The sequence below is a fragment of the Lemur catta genome, chromosome 15, assembly GCF_020740605.2.
Source record: "Lemur catta isolate mLemCat1 chromosome 15, mLemCat1.pri, whole genome shotgun sequence".
Lineage (NCBI taxonomy): Eukaryota > Metazoa > Chordata > Mammalia > Primates > Lemuridae > Lemur > Lemur catta.
The window spans coordinates 1,172,202-1,182,806 of NC_059142.1; the positions used below are offsets into that span (position 1 = coordinate 1,172,202).

A 10,605-nucleotide genomic window follows, 5' to 3' on the forward strand; every position below is an offset into this window, starting at 1 on the left:
AGGGAATCTCACATCCCCACCAGAAGGAAACTTTGCAGTGACGTTCTTAGTTACTTCAGCTGTGACTAACCCAATGGCCCTTCCCCAGGAAATGCTGCTTCCCAGGCATACCGGGCTGCAGGGCTTCAACTCTGCCCAGAAAATGGGCACAACTGAAAACAAGGCAGCCACGTGCCCAGGAGGCTTGCTTGGCAGTGCCCAACTTCATATCCGCCGTCTTTGTTTTTCTCCATAGCACGGATCACCGTGTGACACACTACACGTGACGCTTTTTTTTTGTCTACTTTTATGGCACGTGAGATGCATGAGTGCAGAGATTTTTCTCTGTTTCATTCATTAATGCTCTAAAAGACTGGATCATGGAAGCAATTCAATAAATCTTTGTTGAGTGAATAAAGGAATGAATTATGCAGGGTCTCCTGCATTTGTATATGACAAATACAGAACACTGATCTTCAGGCATCAGGAGATAAGAAAAAATGGTTATTGACTAATTTTTACTGGTTACTGCCTTCCTGGGAAATTTCCCTCAGTCCAGAAGAGGCAGGAAAGGAGGGACCTTGTCACCTCTCAGGTCAGTGACTGCCTCCCCACACATATCCGCCACAGAGCGCCCTGCACATCAGTGTTTCTGAGGCTGTAGATAAGTGGGTTCTGCATGGGGTTGATGACAGTGTTGAAAATGCCAACCCCTTTATCCTTGTCCAAAGCTTCCTCGGAACCCAGACGCATGTAGCTGAAGACCCCCGTCCCATAGAAGAGGAACAGCACAGTGAGGTGGGAGCCACATGTGGAGAAGGCCTTCTTCCTGCTCTCCGCTCAGCGGATTTGTAGACCCGCAGCTGCCAGGTGGATGTAGGAGGCGAGGATGAGAACCACAGGTGCACCTGCCATCGAAAGACCCAGAGCAAAGAGCAGCAGCTCACTGAGTTGGGTGCTGGAGCAGGAGAGCTGGAAGAACTGTGGGAGGTCACAGTAGAAGTGATTGACCTCTTTAGGGCCACAGAAGTTGAGGGTAGTTAAGGCAACAGTGTGGGTCAGTGCATTGGTGAAGGCACAAGTCCAGGACGCAGCCACCAACATCCTCTGGACCGTCTGGCTCATGCGGGTGCTACAGGTGAGGGGCCGGCAGATGGCCAGGAACCGGTCATAGGCCATGGCGGTCAACAGGAAGCAGTCCATCGCAGCCAGAAGGTGGAAGGAGAATAGTTGTGTAAGGCAGGCTCCCTAGGAATTGTACGCTTGTGGGACAAGAGATGACTCAACATTGCAGGAACAGGGACAGTGATACATCCAACATCCAGCACTGATAGGTTCCCCAGGAAGAAGTACACGGGGGTGTGGAGTTAGGGTTCCGCCAGGATGGCGGCCAGGATGCTGAGGTTGCCCCCGACTGTGACCAGGTAGGCAAAGAGGAAGAGCACAAAGACCACAGACTGCATCTCTTCTGTTTCCACCAGGCCCAGAAGAGCAAACTCAGCAACAGCGGTTCTGTGGGTCCCAGGTTCTGGCTCCATGAGTTCCTGTAAGGAAATGTCCCAGCATGGGAGCCATCAGTCCGCTCATTCACTTACTCAACATAAACATTTTCAACCGTTTACGTTCAAAGCCCCATGGTGAGTTCCCAGTGTCTAGGTGAACATTTTCCCAGGACCCGGGCCATCCCTCACGCACTGACCTCCACCACCTCAGTGCCTTAGCCCTGCTCTTAGCTGAGATGCCCAGTGCCACCACCACCTTGTCCCTCCCATCCTCTGCTAGCTGAGTGGATCACGATACTTGGGAAATGAATTAAGGTAAAAGATCTAATGTACAACATGAGGACCAGGGTTAATAAAGTGTATTTAGGGTTTTGCTAAATGAATAGATTACAGCTGCTCTTGCCACGGGGTAACTGGGTGAGATGATGGGTGTGTTGATTTGTTTCACCATAGCAACCATTTTACTGCATGTGTGCACCTCATAACATCATGTTGTTTACCTTAAATACACACAATAAAATTTGTTTAAAAAATGATAAAAGAAGGCTTCCTCTTTGAATGTAGTAAGATTTAGTTGGAATTTCCTCATTGTTTTCTGAGGGATGAGCCGAAGCTAATAAGCAGATTTCAAAATAGAAATCCAGAGAAACTGGAAAGCATTTAAAACGTAACCCGGGTTTAAAGGGTTCTAGAAATAAGTGCAAATCAAGTGAAGGTACGGCAAGAATCAGACAGAAAACACCCATGATTGTGGGTGTCAGACCAGCTGAGTACATTTCTCCAAGGTGAGGGACCCTACTGTGATGTATACATTTAAAACCCCTTGTTCAATAAATCACTAGTGTTATTACTGTTACTTAAGCCCTTATATTGGACTTTGTTTAATTTAAAATTATTTATTTCGTGTATGTTGTCTGCTACTCCTCTCTAAGGTCAAACTTGCGAGCACAGCCTGTGGGTTGGCTGCTGACAGGTGGAGTTGGGACTCTGCATTGCACAGTCAGTGACTGGATTTCCACTTGTCCTTGACTCAGGCGTGGTAGATGGACCAATGGCCCTAAGGATACGTCCTCAAAGGAAGAAGGCATATACTTGGAAACCCAGACTGAATTAAACCTTTCAGATTTTATGTCAAGCTCTGGATCACAAAATACCAATGTCTCTGTTGCCCATGGAATAAGCATGTCTGGAGATTCACTAAGAGCATTGTCATTTCCTTGCACAGAATTGCTGGGAATCAGGATGGGAAGTATTTGGAGTCTGTCAGCTCTAACAGAAGGGGAAGGGTGATGATCACCTGAGCGGGGGCTGTGAAATTCGGGGGCAGGAGTGGTTAAGGAGATCCCAGAAGTCAGAGGTGCTGTAGCAGTAGGACTGATATGACTGTCTGGGGATATGGTCACCAAAAAAGTTTTTTAAATCCCTTGTTGATAAAAATGGGAATTGAGTGCACACACTGGTGGCATAATCTTGTCTGGTCTCAGTTTGGATCCGAGAAGCAGAGGAGGCAGTACTGAATGAGAAGCCCCCCAGCAAGCGGATTGTGCAGAGTTTAGGTGAGACTGCAAGAGCAAGAAGACTGCACTGTCTGATCTGACTCTAGAGAAGCCAAGGCAAATGCGCTCACACAGCTGAGAATCGAGGACAGTGCAGCGAGTCTCAACGTCGGCTGCGCGTTCGAATTATGTGGGACCTTTAGACAACCACGGTGCTTGGACTTCACCCCCAAGCCAGACTCTCTGAAGGCGAGACTCAGGCACCAGGACTCTTCACAGCACCCGCCTGATCACTGCTGCCTCAGAGTTTCACTCAACAGCTGCTTCCAACCAGCAGCTCCTTCTCGCCACTCCCTCAAATTAAGACGTAGTCTTTTTTCATTTTCCTTTTACCGGTAATCCTGAAGGGAGAAGAGACAGTTTGAAAGACCACCCATAAAAGTTACAGAAATTTCAGGTATCGTACAGAGATTTGGTGGTCAGTATTTCCAGCCGCAATTCCTGACCGCTGTTAGACCAGATGCTCAGCTCCCTTGATTATTGCAATCACCTGGGAGGCTTTAGGAGGAAAATACAGATTCTCAGTTCTTTCACCAAGAATTCTGATTTAATTGGTGACACCTGGGTATGGGTACGTCCTTCAACCTTCCCAGGTGGTTCTAATGTCCAGCCAGGACAGAGAACCTCTGACAGATTTGCAACCTTGGGAGTGTGATAATGGCTTCTTGCTCCCCTCTTCCCTGCTCTTCTCTTTACCGGATGTAAAAGGGCCCTTCCAGGTTGTGTAGCCCCTTCCACAAAGACCCCTCCACCTAGGCTCGCAGTCAAGGCAGTGACCACAGACCGACCCACAGTTTCAAGCGGACAACATGCATCTCCCTGGGCCCTCTATTACAGCAAGAGGACGTCTCCAATGTGAGGCTGTCTCAATGACCAGCCTCCCAAATGAGGCAGAGGGGAGACTGCAGGGATGCGGAGGTCTCTAAGATGTCCTTAAAGTTCCAAGTTTACTTGATTTGGGGTAGGGCAGAAATCATCCTCAGGCCTGATTATCATTGATAACCTTGGTAACTAATAAATGATTTGCAGATGAACAAGTCAATGGTTGGATAACAGCTCTTTACATATGTTATATTAAAACCAGTTCACTACTCCCATTTCCCCACATTTTAACTCAAGCATTAGATTGTTACTCTAGGATTTTCCACCCTTGCTTCTGCTGTGTTTGCTTCCTGCAATGCTTTCCTCCAACTCCACATGACCGAGTATTTCAAGATGTTGATTCAAATGTTAGTTGCTGAATTTATTCTTCCTTGAAAATTTCCCATCTCTCTCTTTCTCTCACACTGTCTCTCCTATCTACCACTACAAACTGTTTTTCAGAACTTATGACTGTGTGCCTTCTAGCTCAGTCATTTCTCTATAGAGCTGGTCTCTCCTACTTCTTTATAAGGGACTTGAGAACAGAATATATGTTTGATTGATTTTTTCGATAGCAATGCTCATCATAATACTAAACACATAGTAGTTACCTGATATTTCTTAAATAAATAAATGGATGGTTCTAATATTTATGTGATTTCGGAGAAAGGGAGCATCAGTATGAGCTGGAGTTGTCATGGAAGACTTTATGGGCACATTGGGATTTGACCTAGATTTCATGGATTAGCATGAGTTAGAGGAGCTGTGGGGTTCAGAGCAGGGTTGTGGCAGGAACCCCTTTGTGTTTTGAGACAAGTAGGGTCTTGGAACAATCCATATGCTGACATGTTTTTCACTTAAATCTCCCCAAATAATAAGACGCTTACAGACAAGCACATCACGGCCAAGGACAGAAGAGTCAAGAAACAGCTGCTGCCAACCCTCAGAAGGCTGGAGGTGCAGCTCACTTAAAATCTGGGATTCTGGGATGACCTCAGGTCACCTGAGACATCCCATCCAGAGTGGCTGGCAGGGTCGCCATGAGGCCCTCCTGCATGCCCACTCTCCAGGCTGTCCTTAGTGAGCTGTGACAGCTCCCTGTGCTGGAACTCCAACCCATCCCTTCAGGTTCCCAGCGATGAAAATGCTCAACAAGGGCTTTGCTGGAGAGAAGGTCCTAGGCTGCCTGGTGCAGCGGGTGTGGGCAGTGAGCTGGACTCCGCAAGTCCCCTCACACTCGGTGACAGAGAGCAGGCTTCGCCCGAGAGGGGGACATGGGCAGTGGGGACCACAAAAGGAACCAGGACCTCTTGATTATAGTCCCAGCTCTTCCCCTAAATGGTTTTTCCCTTTCAGGGGCATCCGAGGCGCTGTGTATAACGTCAGGCTTATCAAGCCGTCGGGAACAGAAGCCCCTTCTCTGTTTGTGACAGCAGAGGAAGGACTCCCGGGAATACTCACCCTGGAAGGGCACAGAAGCCAGAGGCGTTTCTTCAGGAAAGGTGAGGAGCTGTGCGGACCCGGCTACCCGCCCAGAAAGCAAGCAGGTAGCTGTGTGTTAGAAACGAGAGGAGAACAAGCGGATACCCTCTCTGCCGTGGGGCTCCTCTTCCTGCAGTGTTATCCTCTGCGGGACCCAGAAATCAGCCCTCCCGGGAGGGCGGAGTAGTGTGCGGAGAGAGACACGGCAAGCGAAGCCTCTCAAGCCCTTCACGCAGATGGCGGCCACGTCTCCCGTTTTCTGGCATTTAGGCCTCACAGAAGGCTTCCCCTCCGGTGCTGGCTTTCCGGGCAGCTGGTTAGGGCGGGTGAGGCAGCTCCGCTTCCCGGTGGGTGACTGAGGTCTCCAGGACTTGCACTTATCCTCAGAGTCCCGGGGAGGGGCGAGGTGCAGGTGGGGGCGAGATATGGGTTTCCTAAAGCAGGGATTTTGTTTCCCAGATGTCAACCCAGGGGCCTTGAGCAGAGACAAGCCAACTTCTGAACTTGCCTTGGACCTGGGATGGGGACGAGGCCCCAGAAGAGAGGAAGAAGCCTTCTTCAAAGCCGGCGTGCTGATGAGCCCTCAAGAATGGGGTGCTTTCTCTCTGGGGGCTTGTTAGTGGGGCCATTGGGACTGTGTCTTCGGGATCTTGTAATGATTCTGGAAGTGGTGGTAGAAGAGCTATGTCACGCTGGAAGGACTCCTGGGAAGCCGTCTACCAACACGATTTCCTAAGTCAGGCCCTTAGAAAGTGAGAGCCCCGGTGGAGGCCACAGATTAATGAGCAGAGGGTGTGGGAAGGTCAAGGACTGTGTTCCTCCAACTCCTATTCCCACTAATAATTGCTCTCCCAAGGCAGGGGGGTCATCCCCTCCCCCAAGGCAGGGTGGGTCACCCCTCCCCCAAGGCAGGGTGGGTCACCCCCTCCCCCAAGGCAGGGTGGGTCACCCCCTCCCCCAAGGCAGAGTACTCTCTCTCCTCCCACCACGGAAGTCAGTGCAGGAAAGTCATCATAGACAGACCTGCTCTTCTGGTCATTAGTGGTTTGACTTTGTAAAGCTGCTGAACACTTTTGGGCCTCGGTTTCCTCATCTAAGAGATGAGCATATCCTCCACCACGGAGCATGGGTGTGAACATTAAATGAAGTAAGATTCATTAAGCTGCTAGCAGAGGTGCAACAGTCCATCTACATATGAACTGCTAACACGTATGAGTGTGTGGTATGTACATGGTGATGCACTAAGAACTTTACAAGCCTGAAGGCCCTATAGTTCCTCACAACAATTCTAGGAAGTAAATTGTAGCAGACTTGTCAGACGTTCGGACTCACATCTGCTTAGCCTGTCTTTGGATTTCAGCCATGGCTCGGTGGACAGTGAGTTCCCTGCAGGCTTCTGCTCACTGCAAGCTGACAGTGTAGCCCCTTCCCTGGGATCCCTGATGGCGTGAACGCTGAGGAAGCTCACTCTGTCTGAGCACGTGTGGAGCTCAGAAGTGCAGAGGGCAGCTTGACAATGGGGAGTGGAGATGGTGGATAGAGGCCCTACCTCATCTCCACACAATTCTGGGGGCATTCTATATGCTCCTGCACAGTCTAGTCTCTGCTGTCCATAGCAGGGACTTTGGTAATGCACCCCTCAATTGGGGACAATTCTTCCTTCTCTGTCTCACTCTCTTCTTAAATCAGTCCTGCTCCCTGGGATCACCTCCCAAATAAATAACCTCACTGTTGCTCCATGAGATTTCCCAGTGAAACCACACTCACTTCTTGTCTTAGACTCTGCTTTCATGGGAACCCAGCTAAGACAGTGGATTCTGGGGGTGGCTCCAGGAAGTATATCCTCCAGAAAGAATACTGGGACTGGACCACTCACCCTGTTGGGGTAAACGGGGTTGGTGATAACCCCTAGCATGTGATGGCATCATCATTGCTCAGACTTGCTTGTGATAGATTGGGATGAGGTACAGGTGGAAAGTGAAACACTGGGTTATGTGGTAGCTCTAGAACTATAGTAATTATAAGTATTGTGGAGTTGTAAGAATAGGGATGGCTTTTGTCAAGTTCCTTGAAAGCCTGGAAGAAACTGGATAATAGCTCCATGTTATCCAAGAGCCATCAGCTCAGGGTGTGTTGTGAAATCTGGAAATCTTCCACAGTGACATTTAATGAGATATTAACCTTCTGTAGCCTTAGATGCACAGTGTTAAAAATTAGGCCTTGGGCTTAATTGTAAGGGTGGAGAAACTACCATGAGGGCTGGACGTGTACTTTGGGCAGCTCTCCTCTGTTAAACTCTGAGTCTTGGTAGGAAAGGAGTGAGTCCTGGAATGGGGATGTCTGAGTGGATGAGCATGGAACTTTGAATCCTCAGACTGCCCTGACTCCACTTGCCAGGGCAGAAGCATCCCTGCCCCTTGCTAGAGGAGAGAAACCTCCTTTTGCCCGAAGGCCACAAGAACATCTCATATAAAGCAGAAGTCTAACAAGGTGATTCTTGTCCTTCTCGAGAACATCTTCCACGTCCTTCAGAACCTCCAAAATAATTGAGATCAGGCCTCAGCATCGTCTGAGAGAGGAAATCCATCTATCAGTCAAGAGAAAATAATTTACTCACTGCAAGGAATTCCTCTACCTGGGGGTGGGAGGTGGAGTAATGGCCCCCAAGGACATCCAACCTAACTCCTGGAATCCACTTCCTATGGTCAAGGGGACTTTAAAGTTAGAGATGTTGAGCTGGGAATATTATCCTGGGTCAGCTGGGAGGGCCTACGTGTAGTCATAAATGTCTTTATAAGAGAGCAGCCAAGGCATATTGGACAACAGAAGAGAGGGCAATGTGATGACGCAAGTGGAGAGTGGAGTGTGGTAGCCACAGCCACAGAATGCCAACAGCTACTAGAAGCTGGAGGAGACAAGGAATGCATTCTCCTTTGGAGCTTCCAGAAAGAACCAGCCCTACTGACACTCTGAAGTTAGCTCCATAGGACTCATTGCAGACTTCTGCACCCCTGCCAAGCCATGATAGAATAAATTTCTGTCGTTTTAAGCCATCAGGTTTGTCACTGTCATTTCTTACAGCAACAGCAGGGACTAATTCATTGGCTAACGCATTCTGGCAGGAACTAGAAGTCCCTCTAGCTCATGGAGGAGCAAATGTGGGAGCGGATGCTGAGGACCAGGAGAGTGGGGTAGAATGTAAGGATGGGTAGATGGGCAGAGTTAACTGACATGGGAGCACTTTTTCAGGACTCAGGATTTAACATCCTGGCAAGGACTTCTGGAGCTGGTCCTCATAAACTGCTGACATGTCTCCTTGAAGCTTGGGCAAGGTGACGTTGGAGATGCCAGCACTGACTTCAAAGAATATCGAGGAAGAGGTCAAGGGCTCAGGGGAGTAGAAACCTTACATGGGATCAGAGGAACCACGGCTCGATTCATTCCCTGGGAAGGTCCAGAGGCCACTCTCTTTAATACGGAAATAACAAGTGCACTGGTGAGGGGAAAAGATAATCTCTGAGAAACTCAGTGTCAGCCGTCCTATGGCTTTAATTTGTATCTCTCTGATGACTAGTAAGTTGAGCGTGTTTCACGTACTTACTGGCAATTTCTACATTTTCTTTTGTAAAGTGTCTTTTAAAATCTTTTGCAGATTTTTACCGGATTTTTTGTCTTCTTCTTAGAACTGTAAGGGGATCAAAGTTTCCATCTGGTATTATTCAGATGAAGAATTCCTTCAGAATTTCTTGTAGTGACATAAGAATATCTGCTAGTGACAAGGACTTTGGCAATGCATCCTTGCTAGTGACAAAGACTTTGGCAATGCACCCTTGCTAGTGACATACGACAAATTCTCTTAGTTTTGCTTTATCTGGAAATGCTTCTATTATGTCTCCAATCTTGAAGGATGTTTCCACTGGAAGTAGAATTCTATTTGGTAGGGTTTTTTTTAACCATACAAAATATGTTCTGCCCCTCTCCTCTAGATCTCATAATTTCTCCAGAGAAGTCAGCGAGCTGTTAGATAATTGCTCCCTGGCGTGTGATTTGTCTTTGTTTCTTACTGCTTTCAATATTTTCTTTTTATCTTTGGATTTCAATAATATGAGTTGGTGTGGGCTTCTTTGTGTTTATTCTGTTTGGTGTTTGTTTAGCTTTTCATACTGCAAATATCTTTTACAAAATTTGAAAAAAAATTGGTCATTATTTCCTCAAATATTTTTTCTGTCCCATTTTCTCTCTCCTCTTCTGGCATTCCAATTCCCCATATACTGAGCTTTTAAAATATCATCTAACAGTTTCTGAGTTTATTTCTCTCTGTTTTTCACATTAGATAATTTTTCTTGACCTTCAAATTTACTTACTCTATTCTGGGGTATCCATTTGCCTGCCAGATACACCCAGTGATTTTTTTATTTTGCATATTATATTTTTCATTTTTAGAATTTCCATTTTATTATGTCTATTTCTCTGCTGAGATTTTCATTCATTGAAAACATGTTGCCTTTTTATTTCCTTTTTTACTGAATTTAGAATAGTTATAATGGCCATTTTAAATTTTTGTCTATCAGTTTTGACATCAAGTTCATTTCAGAGTTGGGCTCGATAGATTTTATTTTTCTAGAGAATGTGTTACATTTTTTTGATTCTTCATCTATTGGGTGATTTTGGATTGTATCCTGGACATTATGAATGTTAAGTTCTGGAGACTCTAGATTTGGTTATTTATTGAGTGTTTTTTCCTACATTTTAGCAGGTAATTATCTTGGCGACACTCGAACTGGAAACTTTCTTCTTGGGTGGCAGCTCTTATCTCAGTTCAAATTTTCTTTTCTTTCACTGAGCTTATGTTATGCTATTATATATAATATCAATACACTATATATGTAATCAAGATTACATTTTATTGTGTTGGGACAATTATTATCAGCTGGGGAAAGTTAGAACATATACAAATATAAGCTCTTGATAAATTAAATATTTGACTTAAGAAATGTAAAAGTACTAGAAAAACATCAGACATATGCATTAAGATGGAAAGGTTATTTTTTCTAAGCATGAGATAAAACAAAGAAAATAAAGTTCATAAAAATGTAAAACTTAATTTGGGCAGTAAACATTCTAAACAAAGTCAAAGATGAACGGGAAATTGGGAAATATGTTTGCAACATATATGCCAAACAATTTTACCATTTTAAAACATGAAGTGTTTCTACCAATCATTA

General features: G+C 46.2%; 1 pseudogene; it reads right to left on the reverse strand.

Annotated features, from left to right (window-relative positions):
- Nucleotides 1–570: 570 nt before the first annotated feature.
- On the reverse strand, nt 571–1,529 carry LOC123650561 (annotated as a pseudogene).
- Between the last annotated feature and the right edge of the window lie 9,076 nt (nt 1,530–10,605).